Below are 17881 nucleotides of genomic sequence, written 5' to 3' on the forward strand. Positions count from 1 at the left end.
TTTCGCCCTATGGGCTCACTCTGCTCCCCTCCCTACCCCCAATTCCCACACCCCCCCAGGGGTCCTACTCTTATACTTTCTAACCACACATCTTCCTCTTCCCATTAACCACTTCACATTTCCCATTAGCCAACATCTCTTTCATCTCCCATCTCTAACCACTCCCCTTCATACTCACCACTCCCTCCTATCTTTACACACTCCCACCTTATATACTTCCATCCCCACATATATACAACAAATAACTATTCCTTCCCAATGGCTTATTCAACTATCCCTTTTCAAATTCGACTCTGCTTTACTCTTTTACCACTACGACTACTAACCTTTGCATATTACTCTCCTTGTATGAGCACCCAATATATCCACAAACTAATTACCCCAACCAACAAACCAACTCTCAACCCTTACCACACCTGCATAACCATGCAAACATAACATGCTCACCTAGCTACCTACTTTCAAAGTATCATACAACACTACACATTAAATATAATACACAATATTTCAAAAGAGTGTTACTTCTCTACAGCAAATTCCCTAACCCAAGCTATCTACTATACACAGTAAAAGATGGTGATATTCATCCTAACCCTGGCCCAGCAGCAACCCCTATCACTCTTCATAACCATAATCAATCTATCAATTTTCCCCTTGCAAGACATTCAAACTATCTCCTACTAGCTCATCTCAATATACGTAGCATTAACAATAAAGTGACTCAACTCCATGCTCTCCTAGAAGTGTACTCCTTTGACATTATCTGCCTAACTGAAACATGGCTAAAACCTGTCATCAAAGATAATAAAATTATCCCACCTGGATATAATATCCTAAGACTTGACAGAGTGGCTAAGAAAGGTGGTAAGGTGGCTATTCTATTTAAATCTGGCTTTCAGTTAACCACTTACAACTGTAATCTACTTATGGACTCCAATGTTGAGATTGTCATCTCTAAACTAGAACTTAACAATGCTAAATCAATCTATATTATCTGTATGTATCTGCCCCCTGAAAATAACATAGCCACTTTGGAAAATATTGTCTGCTGGCTATCCCAAAACCTGCCTCAAGAAACATAATCCTAGGCGACATAAATTTAGACTGGAATTCCAATTGTAGTAGCCTTCCTACCAACCACATAAACCTATATGGTTTCTCTCAAACCATTACCTCTCCCACCAGAATAAATAAAGCTAACAAGAAAGCAAGCATATTAGACTGGATTCTCACAAACGATCATACTTACTACTATGATTCTGGAACCCTCCTTAGTGATATCTGTGACCACTCACTTACCTACATCATCAGACATAAGGCCAACATCCCCACCCCGACCTCTACCAGACAAATTAGATCCAAAAAGAAATTTAAACCTGATCTATTCCAAATGGAACAAAGAGCATGCAACTGGGTTCCCTTAACTTCCTTTAGATGAAGCCATTAATTTCTTTAATTCTACCTTTCTTGCCATTCTTAATCAGCATGCTCCAACCAGATCTATTAGAATTAAGACCAAGTCTGCCCCATGGCTTTCTAATGAAACCAAACACAACATTCACATCAGAAATAAATATTGGGCCAAATGGAGAATGACAAAAAACACAAACTAACCTTTAGATAGCTAAGAATGACACTAAAAAGGCCATACTTTCTGACAAACAAAATTACTACTTACAATATCAACAACCTAATCACAACAACCCACAGAAATTCTGGGCTAGCATTAAGCAATTAGTCCACTCAGGTCAATCTACTACACCAAACCCTCAAAATACAGACCAGAAAAATCCCATCCATACAGCTAATACCTTCAATACCTTCTTTACAGATGCTATCCAAACACTAGCTAGTCAACTATCATGTAATACCTTCACATTACCTTCATACTCCTCAACCCCACCCCCCTTTTCATTTCAAACCTGTCACAACCACATTTATTCAAACCCTTTTGAATAAACTGAAGCCATGCTTTCCTTCTGCAAACCTACTGCCTTCTGAATATCTACAGCTATCATCCAAGGCCATAGCCTATCCTATTTCCATACTTGTCAACAGAACTATTACTGAAGGTTACATCCCCACCTTATGGAAAGTCTCCCATATTTTCCCCCTACATAAAGCTGGACATTCCACTGAAATATCAAACTATCACCCCATTGCCCTACTCTCTCCCCTAGCTAAAATTATGGAGAAATGTATCTATAAGCAACTACTCCACCATTTAATCGAAAACAATTTACTTTCCAACTGTCAACATGTTTTCAGACCCTCACACAGCACTACCACTGCCCTCCTGTCCTTTACTGACTACATTAACAGGCACCAAAACCTTTCTTCTGCTCTGTTTATTGAACTGTCTAAAGCATTTGACATAGTAAACCACCAGATTCTCATAAACATCCTAAAATCTCTGTCATTAGACTCACTTTCCATAAAATGGTTCCAATCCTACCTTGACAAATAACAGCAAGCAGTACTTTGACATAGTACTTTATCCACCCATCTACCCGTTACCTTAGGTGTCCCTCAGGGGTCCATACTTGGACCTCTTCTCTTATCTATCTTTATTAATGACCTTCATCTAGCTATCCCACAAGCCACTTGCATACAATATGCTGACGACTCCACACTATTATGTTCAGCTACATCCTCCCATGACCTTCACGCTCACACCCAAAAAGTATTCAACATAGTTGAACAATGGTTCACTCAGCATTGCCTTATTTTGAACCCAAAGAAAACCAAACTCCTCCTCTTCACTCCTACTCTAAAGTCCTCTCCTCTTCAATTCTCTGTGACATCTACCAATGGTACTATAATATCTCCTGACTCTGCTACCAACTACTAGGTGTCACCATCGACAATAATCTGAACTTCGACATCCACATCAATAATACTATAAAGACTGTCAATAAAAAAATTGGCACTCTCTATAGGATTAAACCCTACCTTTCCCCTACTGCTAAAACTACTATCGTCCACACCCATTTGATCTCTACACTCCTTTATGCCTCACCCATTTTTACTAATCTGTCCAAGAATAACCTCAGTAAGTTGGAAATGTCCTATAATAACATTGCACAATTTGCTATGGGCAACCCATTCCAAACCCATCATTGTATAAATTTAAAACATTTAAAACAGCTAGGATGGTTAGAACTACAACACCTGATTAAATTTCACCAACTAACCATTGCCCACAACATTCTTTATAAACCATCTAATACTCCAAGTTTATCTACCCTCATCACCCCCTATAAAAATCTAAAGTCCTTACGCTCATCTCACAAACCTCTTGTCTACACCTCTAAATCTAATAACAAAGCTGGGGATTCTCTCTACTTTAATACTGTAGGTAAATCCTGGAATCTTCTCCGTAATGACCTCTCCTCACTTGCCTCCTTATCTCTCTTTAAAAACAGACTTAAACTTCTCCTCAAATCATACTGGCTATGCCTCTGCTCCAAACCAGACTAGTCATCTACCTCTACAAAATTGACTTACCTATCCAGTGCTTACTATCCTCTGTTACATTTTCTATCTTATTATATTTTTCTTATCTACCTTTTTTCATTATTTCTATCCTCTTTATATACCTTTTCTTAAGTAAATCCATTGCAACATCTACCTCTACAAAATTGACTTACCTATCCAGTGCTTACTATTCTCCGTTACATTTTCCGTCTTATTATATTTTTTTATCTACCTTTTTTCATTATTTTTATCCTCTTTATACACCTTTTCTTAATTAAATCCATTGATACATCACTACACATCTAACTTCCTTTATCTACTTCTGACTTAACCTGTATTATGTCTCCGTACTTTAAATTTGCACTATTTATGACACTGGACCTCAGTGTTACGTCCTGTTACAACCTTTATACTGTAATACATGTGTTACCATTGTTGATGATTCCTTTTTAACTATGATAATTGCTATTTATCTACTTCTGACTTAACCTGCATTATGTCTCCGTACTTTCAATTTGCACTGTTTATGAATTTTGACCTCAGTGCTACATCCTGTTACAACCTTTATGCTGTAATACATGTGTTACCATTGTTGATGATTTTTTTTCTTACTATGATAATTGCTATTTTTATTAGAATATTTGATTTTTTTGTTGTTTGTACTTGTATTTTTGTATTGGACCATGTCTTGGAGCTTATCTCCCCGGGCCTCTACTGAAAATGGACATATATCCAGTTAGACTAGCTTGCTCAACAAATGTAAAATAAATAAATGCAAGGAGGGGCTTAACTGATTTTGTGAGAGCGCAACTGGGTAAGGGATCAGATTTTGGGGTGAACTTGCTATCTGCCCTCCCTCCCTTTCTTATGGACATTGAGGATTGTGTGGTTAATTTTATATGTTTTGCATGCAGGTGGAGAAGAGGGAAAGGTCTTTCCCTCTTCTGTTCTCCCTCTGGTGTTGCATGTTTAATTCAATGCGTTGGGGAATGAAAGTGAGTGTTGGGATGCAAGCGAAGGTGAGGTCGCTGCTTGATAAGTAAAAGTAAGAAAGCAGAGGTGAGGACACTTATTTGGTTAGAGTGAATCAGGTTATACTGCCCTAGTAAATGGCTATTTAGATGTTCATGCTGTGATCAATAAATTAAAACAATTTTCAATAAAGTTATGTTTATGGAAGCTTAATAAAGATCTTCAAATGTCATTTGGTGTGGTTTGTTTATTGAAGAGGACCAGGACAAACTGAGAAGTTAATGTTACAAGATTTTTTTTCATAATAATTTTATTCATAATAAGAAGTTGTTGTTGTTGTTGTTGTGTCTTTCGGCATTTTCCTGGTTAGGGGTTGTCACAGTGGAACACCGGTCTGCTAATGATTGGTAGTTGATTTTTACGTGCCGAGTTAGCAGCCCTGATGCACATCCTTCAACGAAGGTACTCCCATTCACGCATCTCTCAATGCAGAAGATGCTCTAACTACGTTTTTAATTGCTGACATTATTCATTGACTGCAATGGTATGACTGATAGGAGAGGAAGGGCAACTAAAAGAGGCAACAGCAAAGGCACCCTGTTACATCAAGAACAGATAGTTAAGAGGAATGGCTGTGTGTCCAAAATGGGTGAAGTTTCAGCACAAAGTTGGGAGAAATACCAGACTACACCAGGAAGAATTTTACAGTAGTACTTGGACTCACTTAAACTTTTAATAAAGCATCAGCTCCAGCATTATGGCACATATTAAGAACACTACAAAGAATTCAACTCTAATTAACTGACTTAATGGATCTGTAATTTACTAGGGCAGGGACAAAAACATAAGAAAAGACACTGCAGACATTCTCACAACTCAGGAACTGGCAAGAGGCATGTGGTGTGTTTGTATGTGTGTTTGTGTGTGTGTGTGTGTGTGTGTGTGTGTGTGTGTGTGTGTGTGTGTGTGTGTGTGTGTGTGTGTGTGTGTGTGTGTGTGTGTGCGTGCATGCGTGTGCGTGTGTGGGTGCGTGTGTGTGTGTGTGTGTGTGTGTGTGTGTGTGTGTGTGTGTGTGTGTGTGTGTGTGTGTGTGTGTTCTCGTGTGTTTGAATGTATATGTGTGTGTGTGTGTGTGTGTGTATGTGTGTGTGTGTGTGTGTGTGGAAGACTGAATGTTGGGGGGTGCCTGTGCCAATGTGATGCATGAGATGCCAGTATTACTTACTGCAGGGAAGTGTTGCTTTGCACTCATAGTAGTTAAGAGATAGTCAGAGACATGCAAATTAATGGATAATGTGTACTTTCCTCATTGTGACTATCATGTTTCAAATTGATGCATGGTGTAAACAGACCCTTTTACCATAGCTCTTACTGAAAGTGCTGTGTTTTTTTCTAAATCCCAGGGGGAGTTGCACTATAATGTAATATGGCATAATAGCAACTTTAACCTTGCTTTACTGCATTGATACATTTCTGAAATACAAATTTTAACAGATTACTTCAGATCTAGTGGACTATGGCTGACCAAGTTTGCAGATGATTGCAAGCTGTGTGCTGTTATCAATTCCCCTAGTGATGTGGACATCCTCCAAGAGGGTCTCACCCAAACAAATGACTGATGCCAGAAATATAGCCTCAAACTGAATGCCAAAAAATTCATCATCATCCTTTTTGGGGAAAATGATGTCCCCAGAAATTATCACATTGATAATAAGGCACTAAGCACGCAATCAGTCGTGAGGCACTTGGGAACCCAGGTTGATAGAAAACTGATTTTTGACCACCATATTGCCTGCATTGTGCGGAAAGCTTTCTACATGGCCCACCTCATTTGTAAGGGTGCCTCATCCAGGGACAAGGTGGTCATAAAATAACTGTATTCTTCCCTTATAAGACTGATTATTGAATACAATGCCCCTTTCAGCATGTACCTTACAAAGCACATGCACCAGTTGGAGAGACCTCAAAGATTCCTCACCAGAGAATCCAGGGCCACAAGCATCTACCCTACACAGATAGGCTAAATGCCCTGTCCCTCTACTCAGTCTCCTACAGACTCCTCAGAGGTGACCTCTGTCTGGCATACAAAGCAATCTCAGACCCTGCCCTGATGGGACTGCTGCATATCCGCAAGTCAAGTTCCACTTGAGTAACCCGCATGCGAGACCTCAACCTGGTCTGTGACATCAATAAGACTTGTTGGTGGGACAGATTTGTGTCCCACAGACTCCCCCTTTTGTGGAATAGATTCTCTCTTCACATAAAGCAGAGTAGCTCATTAAACCTTTTTAATGGCAACCCGGATAGCTGGATGGGGAACAGAAAATACACCCCTGGGATTCCACCTGTGTCCCTGCTGGGACAGTGACATATGATGCTAACTTGTTGGGACATGGGCTAAATTATTGGCTAGGCTTGCAAGGGCCTCAGGGCCAATAGCCTAGTAACTTCCTATGATCCTATGATCCTATTACTTTGTAACATTTCTACATGCCAGACTTCTTGACACAACATATATTGTTGCTTGGAAATTCCAAACTGTGTTACACATCTGAGGACAAAAGGAATGCAAACCTGTAGCTGCAAAGTGGATCTGGAGCCATTATGCCATCATGCACTCTCATATCATTAAGGAACTTGGAAGTGCAGCTCTCAAGGTCAGTTGTCATCTTATGACTTTTGTGCTCACTGTAAAGAATTCCCACCAGTGGACAGAATCACCAGCACACATATATTTTAAAGAATATAATGGAATACTTAGCAGCCTGTGCTGTAAATAAAAAGTTACACCGAGCAAGCAGGTAGAAATGACCTCTACATTTTAAGTTTGATTTGTATAGGATTTTAGCTCATTCAAAGACAATCATGAATTAATATGCATAAGAGGCATTCCTGAAAATGAAGTCAGGTATGTACTATGTGATGTATCTTTAAACTGCAGCCTGGATATCTTTATTAATACCATGTAATGCATCTTTAAATTGTAGTCTGGATATCTTTAATAATGTGAAGGCATCTAAAGTAGGCCAGTTATTTATGTATGTATTTATTTATTTGACATTTGTTAACCTAGTTAGCCCAACTGGGATAGATGCCCATTTTCAGTAGAGACCCAAGAAGAAAAGCTCCAATAAAGACAATTTACATCACAAATGTTACTAGGGCATACTGAGTTCCAGTATAGACGAATTACAATAGAAAGCTTCAAGCACATATATAAAATTATTATACATATTTACATAAGTTGCAATGATGCAGTAATTAATAATAGATATGTTCAAGAAATACAGAATAAGTATAGTACAGTAATGTAATTACAAGTAACTTTTCTTTGTTATACACATACATGTACTATCATGTACAAGTGGTGGAGCAGTGAAGCCTAAGAGTTTAATCATGGAGAAGTATTATAATTGGGGAGGAAAAAAAGAAAAAATATTAGGAAGATAAGTAGATGGAAGTCAGTGGAGAAGGCGAGAGAAATTATAGTAGTGTAGTGGACTAGGTTGGGGCATGACAGGGGCTAGTCTTAGTGTTAAGAAGGTGATGTTTTAGTTCCTTTTTGAAGTATTTAGGGTGGGGAATAGATCTTATGTAGATGGAGAGTTTGTTCCAAGCTTGGGCTATGGAGGATTTGTAGAGTAGTTTACCAACAGTTTTGTTGGGATTGTAGATGTTCAGGAGTAATTGGTTGGAGGTGCGGAGAGTACATGCAGGGGTATAGGAGGATACCAGAGAGGAGAGGGCTAGGCAGGTGGATGGCTTGTATATTATACTGTGCAAGATTTGTAACTGAGACAATAGGAGTTGTTGAGGGAATTCTAGCCACTGGAGAGACTTAAGAGACAGGCAGTGCTGAGAGTTGTGATATGAGTTGGTGACAAATCTAGTTACCTTGTGATAGGTTTGTTGGAGTTTGGACAAGATTGAACTCTATAAGTTAGTAAGGATTGGGGCAGCAAAGATGAGGGAGGAGAGGAGTAGAGCCTGAGTCAGGGAGAGTCTAACATTGGGAGTTAGAAATTTTCTATTTTGGTATAGGAGGCCTAGTTTTTTGTGTGTTTTTATGCTTTGTAAGACATGTAAGTTAAATTTGAGCTCATCCTCTATGATAGTACCAAGGAGCTTAGTGTGTGGTTCAGGTTCTATGATGGTCTAATTGGAGGATGTGGTGAGAAAGATTGATTTATGCTGACAGAGAGAACAAAGGAGAAAAATCAGGAGTTTAGTTTTTTTTTTGGGGGGGGGGTTAGGATGAGTTGATTATCAGATAGCCATTTTTCAGTGGATAGAAAGATGTCTTGAGTGTGTGTGTGGAGATCAGAGATGTTATTGGAAATGAAGATACGAGTGGAGTCGTCAGCATATTGTATTAGAGAGGATAGTTTGCAAGATGTGTGGAGATCATTAGTGAAAATATTAAACAGAAGGGGATCCAAGATGGTGCCTTGGGATACGCCTGATGTAATGGAAAGTGAGGAGGAGCAGGAAGAGAGCCATCGGACTGACTCTTGCCTGTTTCACAACTCTGTAGCCTAAGACAGAAGTATATATTATATACCAGTTATATTGCAAGCAGTGCTTCCATCATATTAGAATTGTTGAAGAGTCGAGGTGATGTTAATGCGTGGTGCAACTAACCCTAAAACTGGATATGTTGCACCCATTTATGAAGACAGGAAGACCTGGAGCAACACTACAAAACAGTCTTCACAAGTAGTTCAGGAAATGCTGCAAGGCATGTCAGGAGAGTTGCAGGCATTTGCTGTTGGAGATCTGCAGTGCCACAACCATACCTCTCAATTTCCTAGCACAAGAAATCTAGACAAAGCCAAAAACAATATGGAGACAAAGGCCCATAATCAGGGACAGATTTTGAAGACTGCTGTTAGCAACTTAGAAAGCTGATAGATAAACTGTTTTTTCATTAGCATGCATTTCCTGAAGGATATGAAGTCTGAAACTCAAATTTCTGCCATTATGTAATGATATCAATCCTCAGTTATTTGCCACAAAAACTAGAAATGTTATTGGAAAAAATGTGGACATTCCATGAAATGCTGCATGGTTGAGAGGTATGGCTACAGCCAGTAACTGTGTAGCTACACTGTGTCATAGTTATCAGGACACATGAGTAAGCACAACATTCGATGCATACATTACTAGTATGACAGATATTGCTAGATATTGCTACAAACTGTTGGAGGCACTAAGAATACAAAATCTGTTGAACAATATTCACTTATATAACTGCACTGCATTTGCAAGGTCTACACAGTATTTCAAACAGACAGCTGAGTCAGTTTCTCAACACTTTTGCAGCACATCTAGAGCTCACACAGAAGGGAATATATAAATAGAAAAAACAAGGCAGAAGGGTAAAATTAATGTTATTAAAACTGGTGGCAAGTATGTTGCAGACCAATGCTATATAACATAGCTAATTTGTGCTACTGGCTCATAAGGATACATTGACTGCGCCGTGCCTGATTCCTTTAAGATATAATTGCTGAATACCTGAGCTTTATCAAGGGAATGTTGCTCTTCATTTACAGCACTTGTGAACCCTACTCCCATATGTGTGTGGCTTCAGTAACTGTAACTGAGGAAAGAGCTGGTTGCTGCTAGTCATGGGTTCCAACTAGCTAATGTTGTTTCATAGTTTGCACCTCCATACTGGTTAGCCCAAACCCAAAATATGCAGGGCTTCAGCAATTACAACTAAGTGGAGGTAGTGCACCCTACTGTCACTGTGCCTGCGCACATCTGTTTGATAATACTTGATCTTTTTCTACACTGACTGAGTCAATGACTTTATTGTGCTTCTAAGAAGTGGCCTAATTAAATTGCTTTTGTACAATTAGGTTGGTTCTGCCTTAGATCGTAATTAGGCCTTTCCAGCAGTACAGTATCAACACTGTGACCTAGTAATGTTAAACCCACTCTGTACACTAAACAGAAGCTTCTTAGCGGGTTTATATCATAATATTGAAGTGCGATATGCCCGAACACCAAAACATTGAACCGCAAACTCTGAAATGGAACAACTCTAAAACTCAAAACTACGAAGTTCAAAACTCCGAATGGTTATAGTTGGCCCAAGCATGCATATGCATGAAGTCTCCACTGTGGTGCGATCTCGGAGTTGGTATATTTAAGTAGGGGGGGTGTGGGGGCACAGCCCCCATATTTGGGAGGTGTGGGGTTCGAACCCCCCCATATTAGTAATAGTGTGAAGTGTTGCTTTGTTGTTAGGTTATTGTACGGGTGTGGAGGTGGCCGACCATTGCTTTTCAGAGTTCTGTTTTCCGTAGTATTGAGTTTTCAGAGTTATTATGTTTCGGAGTTTGCAGTTTGATGTTTTGGTATTCAGACTTATCACAGTTCAATGATATGATATAGACCCTTCCTAGCTGGATCTCTTCTCCAGATTATGTAAATAGAGGGGCAACTACTCTAAACTTGCATTCCTGTTGTCCTTCAGCATTTCTGGTGACTATACCTTTAGAAACTTTATATCCTTGTTTCTCAAGCTTGTTTTTCACTATCTTTTTCTGATTGTTTCTATGACTTCATCTTGACCAGGGTGCTAGTCCCGCTCCATTTGCTCTTGCTACACTCGGGCTCACTTCACTCCCCTACCCTACCCCCATTCCCACCCACCCCATTACAATTACCTTTATATCTAACTATCCCTCCCCTTCCTGTTCCACTAGCCACTACAATTCCACTTATTGCCTATTGCCACAACTACCTTACTAATCTATCAATCTTGTCAACACCACTTCCTCTATACCACTGTCTCTACCTACTCTATCTGACCATATTTTATTCCATGTATTATTTTCTAATATCTTCTACACTACTCCTTATTCTCTCTATCTCCACCTCTTACCACTCCAATCTCTCTGGCCCATTCCTATGTTCACCAGCTTCTCACTCATACAACATATATCCAACTACTTCCTCTTTTACTACCTCCCCTAATTTCTTTACTACCTCTACCTCAAGTCTATATAAACTATCCATAATACAGCTTTTTAAACCTTCCCACAAATCTAAGCCAAAACAATACAAACTCCATTTAGCATCTACTACATACTCTCTCCTCACTAAAAACCTACTTTGTTCTGGAGATATCCATCCCAACCCTGGCCCCTGTTCTCTCCCCAAAACTACCTCTACACTGCCCCATGGATAGCTCTCAATACCCCTCACATCCTCTCCCTATCTGAAACCTGGCTCAAGCCACAAATCTCAAATAGTGAAATACTCAAACCAGATTATAATATCTTCCGATCTGATAGACCTGCAAAAAAAGGTGGTGGTAAGGCCATCCTGTACTCAAACAACCTTAACCTCTCACCATACCTTTCCCCAATTCCTGACTTCCTCCCAGCTGAAATCATCATCCTTAACTGCCATCTGAATCACCACAAAAAACTTGCAATTGCCTCTATCTACCTTCCTCCTGGTAACAATCTGCCCATTCTTGAAAACATCCTATCCTGGTTCTCCCACAACATACCATATGAGACACTCATCCTTAATGATGTCAACATTGATTGGTCCAAACTCACAATTGACTTCCCCCAACTCAGTATCCACCTATATGGCTTCCACCAACTTATAACATCTTCCACTCGCTTCCATAAAAATTCCACTTCCAGCTCCATCATAGACTGGATCCTTACCAATTCCCCCCACCAGAACCACAATCCCACCACTTTATCTGACTCCCTCAGTGATCATCTCCCTACCACCAACTTAAGACACTACTCCCATATTCCTAAACCCCACCTTATCAAAGACTGTCGAAAACTATCAACTTTCAATTCATCCCAATTTAACTCCATTCTCCACAACATAGATTTGTCCATCCTAAAACACCTCCCCCTAAATGATGCTGTAAGCACTTTCAATAGCATCTTCATGAATACTCTAAACTCCTTAGCTCCCTCTAAGAAGATCAGAGTAAAATCAAATCATGCTCCCTGGCTCTCCAAAGAGACTAGGTCCCTTATGAAACAAAGAGATTGTGTTTGGAAAACCTGGACTAAAACTAAACAACCGCCTTTTCTTCAAAAATACAGGCAACTGAGGAACCTTGCAAAAAAACATACAACTAATGACAAAAAGTTATACTATAGCTCTGCTCAGCTTAACAATAAATCCAATCCTCGAATATTTTGGTCAGCTCTCAACAACATCCTCTATCCTGGAAAGCCCTCTAATCCCTCCCCATACCCTAACTCTTCCTCTCAGAAAACAGCTACCATCCTGAATAAACACTTTATCTCTTCCATCCAAAATCTGGTAACCTCTAAACCAAACTCTACTTCGACATCCACCCCTCCAAGTCCCACTAACACAACTTTGTTTTCTTTTGAGCCAGTTCCCATTACTTACATCAGATCTCTACTACTCAAGCTAAAACCTTGCTCTCCTTCCACTGACAATCTATCTCCTACATTCCTCAAACTTTCTGCTGACTCAATTGCCTATCCTATATCTATACTAATTAATCGATCTATTCTGGAATCAACTGTCCCCACCCTTTGGAAATCTTTCTTCACTATCCCTCTTCATAAAAGTGGAAACTCCACTGACCCCTCAAACTACCGACCCATTGCCATTCTGTCCCCCCTCTCTAAGATTACTCACAGCTTCTCAATCACCTCCTCACACACCACTTACTTACCCCTACCCAACATGGATTTCGTCCTCACCACAGCACCATCACTGCCTTCCACTCCTTCACTCATATCATTGCAGAGGCCCTAGACAACAATAAACTCATTTCCTGTCTCTTCCTAGATCTTTCCAAAGCCTTCAATACTGTCTCTCATCATGTACTACTATTCAAATTCGCAAATCTCCACCTATACCCCTCTGCACTTGCCTGGTTTAATAATTACCTATCTGGCAGGGATCAATCTGTCAAATGGCTCTCATCCTTCTCACCTTTCCTTCCCATCTCCACTGGTGTTCCCCAAGGCTCCATCTTGGGACCCCTTTTGTTTAACATCTTCACCAATGATCTTTACACCTCATGCAAAGAATCCTTTATTATTCAGTATGCCAACGAGTCCACACATATCCATCTCAAACAACATTCCTGAACTACACTCCCTGACCCAGCAGGCCCTACTATCCACTGAGCAATTGCTCTCTCACAACCTATTGATCCTAAATCCCAAAAAGACCAAACTCCTACTTTTCCTTCACCGTTCTCTTTCTCATCATAAAACCTCCTTTTTTATTACATCTTCTAACAATACAACTATCCAACCTGACACCCACACAAAACTCCTAGGGGTCATTATCAATGACAAACTAAAGTACAACCTACACATACTCCAATGTATAAAAAAAACAAACCAGAAACTAGGTCTGCTATATCAGAACAAAATATTCATAACCCCTGAATCTAGACTTACCCTTGGCCAGGCACTCCTCCTCCCCTCCCTCTTATACACCGCCCCAGTTCTTACCAATATCCAGGCCTCCACTCTAAACAAACTCAACAGACTTACCATAAAATAGCCAGATTCATTACTAACTCCCCATACAACTCACACCACTGCATTTCTTTAAACTCTCTTCAATGGCTTGAACTTCCCCAATTTCTGCTATCTTATCAATTTCTTATGCTACACTCTATTCTTTATAAACCCTCCTTCTGTCCATCTCTATCTTCTTTAGCCTCCATCTACATCCCATCCTGGACCCTCCATACTTCTAACCAAAAATTACTTGATATCTGCCACCCAAAAAGGTCAGTAGGCAAACTACTCTACAAACACTCCCTTGCCCATACTTGGAACAAACTTCCCCTTGACTTACGTTCAGTCTTTCACACCTCACACTTTAAAAATGAACTAAAAGCTTATTTTCTCAATTCCAGAACCTGCCCTTGTCATGACCCTACTTAGTCTTCCTTCCCTTTATGTACCCTCAAAAGGACCATACTTAGTACCTCATTACACCTCTCTCTCCAATGTGTCTACTATGCATTTGCATAATTTTATACAAACAAACATGTTTTATTGTTGACCTACTGAACTATATCAATGTAAAATTGTTACTTAGCTTCTTTTTAATGCAACTTTAACTTTATGCATGTAACCCAAAATATGTGAATCTTTTTGCTATAACTGCTATTATATCAACATTGTTTAAAATTGCACTTGTTTAAAATGTACTACTGGAGCTTTTCTCCTCGGGTCTCCACTGAAAATGAGCCACAAGCCCAGCTGGACAAACCCGGATAACAAATGTCAGTAAATAAATAAAATAAATATAAAAGTGCTTTGTAGCATTATTTTAGCCTAAGTAATTGAACTGTAGCAAAATTAAAAAAGTGCATTTCTGATTGTCTATTACTTTCTTAAGTCTTATTGTGTCACATTATTAACTAGATGATGACAAACTAGATTCTGACTATTACTGAAACATGTGCCTGTATTAATTCTTCTTGTCCCCGTCCCTGGCCATGCTGGTGATGTGCATTTATAATCCCATAACCCCACCTATGAAATACATAATCACTATTGCACACTACTTTCTACAGACACACACACACACACACACACACACACACACACACACACACACACACACACACACACACACACACACACACACACACACACACACACACAGACATGCATGCGGAAAGAGAGAGAGATATTCAATGGTGTGTGCATGTGTGTGTGTGTGTGTGTGTGTGTGTGTGTGTGTGTGTGTGTGTATATATATATATATATATATATATATATATGTTCAAGTACATATATATATATATATATATATATATATATATATATATATATACACATATATTTACTATCAGTTGCTTGACTAACACGTACAATGACATCCTGAAAGTAAACCACTCTACACTGAAAACTGAAACTCCAACTAACTAGTACACATGTGCTGAGGAGAAAATTCAGTGCATGCAAATATAAAGCATGTTTTTTGCAGGGGGCCAATCCCCCCACTAATTATATATATTAACTTCGAGATAACACAATTCCTGGGGAAAGGGAATATTCCCCTATCCAGGGATTGTCGATCTCACACACTTGTTACCAAATGCAGTCGATTAAACAGATATCGATCAAACTCCCTTTCAACCAAACTAACAGAACACATAAATATATCCATCTATCTATCTATCTATCTATCTATCTATCTATCTATCTATCTATCTATCTATCTATCTATCTATCTATCTATCTATCTATCTATCTATCTGTGTGTGTGTGTGTGTGTGTGTGTGTGTGTGTGTGTGTGTGTGTGTGTGTGTATTGTTATGACTATGCCATGTTTGTACAGTACATGAAGGGTAGGGCAACATTAATGGCAAGGACATTATCTTGGAGCTCTGTCCTGGGCTTTTGTTTAGGTTTTGTCTTAATGATTTATCTTTTTTCGTGTAGAGCATTCTAATGTCTGTATCTTAATTACTTGATAATGGGAAAACTGATTGGATATGCTACACAGAGGTCACACCTACCAAAGAACTTGACTAAATTAACCAGTTGGAAACATGGGAATAATATACAAATAAATACATCAAAAACTAAGAATATAGGAGTTGGGATACATAGATTGAATATTTAACACAGCACACAGTGATTGAAACTGCAGATGCATTTAAGGATCTGTGTATATGGATATGTCCAGATTTGAGTTTTTCTGATCATATAAACCAGTTGGTTAGTGATAGCTATAAAACTATAGACTATAGGCTATGTAGAAATATTTATAAAGTTTAGGAATGCAGAAATGATGAAATTATTGTTTCCAAGTTACATTCTACCCTAAATGGAGTTATGATATGGAAACATTATAAAAGAAAATAACATGAGTAAATTGGAAAGAGTACAGATGAAAAATATCTGGGGCATTCATGGATGTGAAGGTTTTAAGTTATTATGAAAGATTAAAATATCTGCAGTTTTACAACATCTCACACAGATATTTAACAGCAGACACTATTCAATTTTATAGGACATTTAGAGGCAACTCACTCTGGGAATGCTTTGAGTTATGAAAGAGCAGTAGAGAAGTATCAGACAACCTGTGTACAAGACTGATTATGAATGAAATATGTACTAATTGGTTTTCTGTGACAGCAGCTGATATATATGGAATTGATTACCAAATTATATTAAAACAAGCACCAGTTTAGATGTTTTAAGAACAACTTGTAGACTTATGGGGATGACTGTTTTGGTATTTATTTTGACAAACTAAAATAGCATTATTGTCCAGGCATTAAATATTTGTATGTATGCATGTATATATGTAGGGATGTATGTATATATGTATCAGTGCTGGAATCAACTGTACCTTATTGCAGCAGACCGGTATGCCATACCATCTAAAACCAGCATCATCATGTGTCATGATGCTGTCTGGCTTGGAGAGAACTGTCGGCATGCTGCAACATAAGGTCAGATCAGGTACTGTGCAACTGCATACAAGTATCAGGGAGGTGATGGAAAGTGTGCATGGCTGTCAGCTGAATTTGCATGATATTCAGGACATTCTTGTGAAACAGGTATATGCTAGCGAAGAATACACACATTCCTGGTGAGTGCGCTGGCAATTATCAAGTACCATAAATGTGGTCATTGTGCTGTAGATGCAAATCAGTACTGAATTTCTCATGAAATGACTGATGCTTGACAGTCGGCTGCCTTTCTGTCTTGTCCCACTGATACTGTAAATGGCAGGTACTTCACCATCAACATTTGCTTCACTCACACCAGTATACACACAGATATTGGTGTGAATCATCCACTGGTGCCTGCCTGGAAACTCTTTATGGCCATGGCAGCTGCAGCAGAAAAAGCAATCTATGATGTGTGCCAGTGAGCCATATGCATGTTATGCAATATCTGCCTAGTCAGATGCAGACCACTGGATTGCATTTTAGAATATATGATGACATGCTACGGTCTGAAAGTTGCAAAAGGTACCTATCCAAAGTACAGTTTACATAATAAATGGACTACACAGCTTATTCTATGTTACAGCTTACTTGTGGAAGTAGGACATGCATGTATATTATTTTACTTAAGTACAATAATCTTGGACATGAGAGAATGGGGTTTTGACACATAACATGTATACATTTGTCACATGCTCTGTTTCAGGCAGATGGCACTACTGAACATGTATTACACAGCCATTTGACACATACTGTGTGGCATACAAGTGCACTATTTTAACACGTACCACATTCTAACATCTACATGGATAGCACCATTCTACCATAAACTACATAGACATTTGTATATGGTCTGTTGCAGACAGGTGGCACTATTTTAACAAATGCCACATAGATATTTGCAACAAGCTGTGTTGCATACACATGGTATTGCTTTGGTGTGCACAATGCAGATATTTGTCACAT

This window comes from Protopterus annectens, chromosome 5.part0 (genome assembly GCF_019279795.1).
Source record: "Protopterus annectens isolate FY-2018-M chromosome 5.part0, PAN1.0, whole genome shotgun sequence".
NCBI classification, from domain to species: Eukaryota; Metazoa; Chordata; order Ceratodontiformes; family Protopteridae; genus Protopterus; species Protopterus annectens.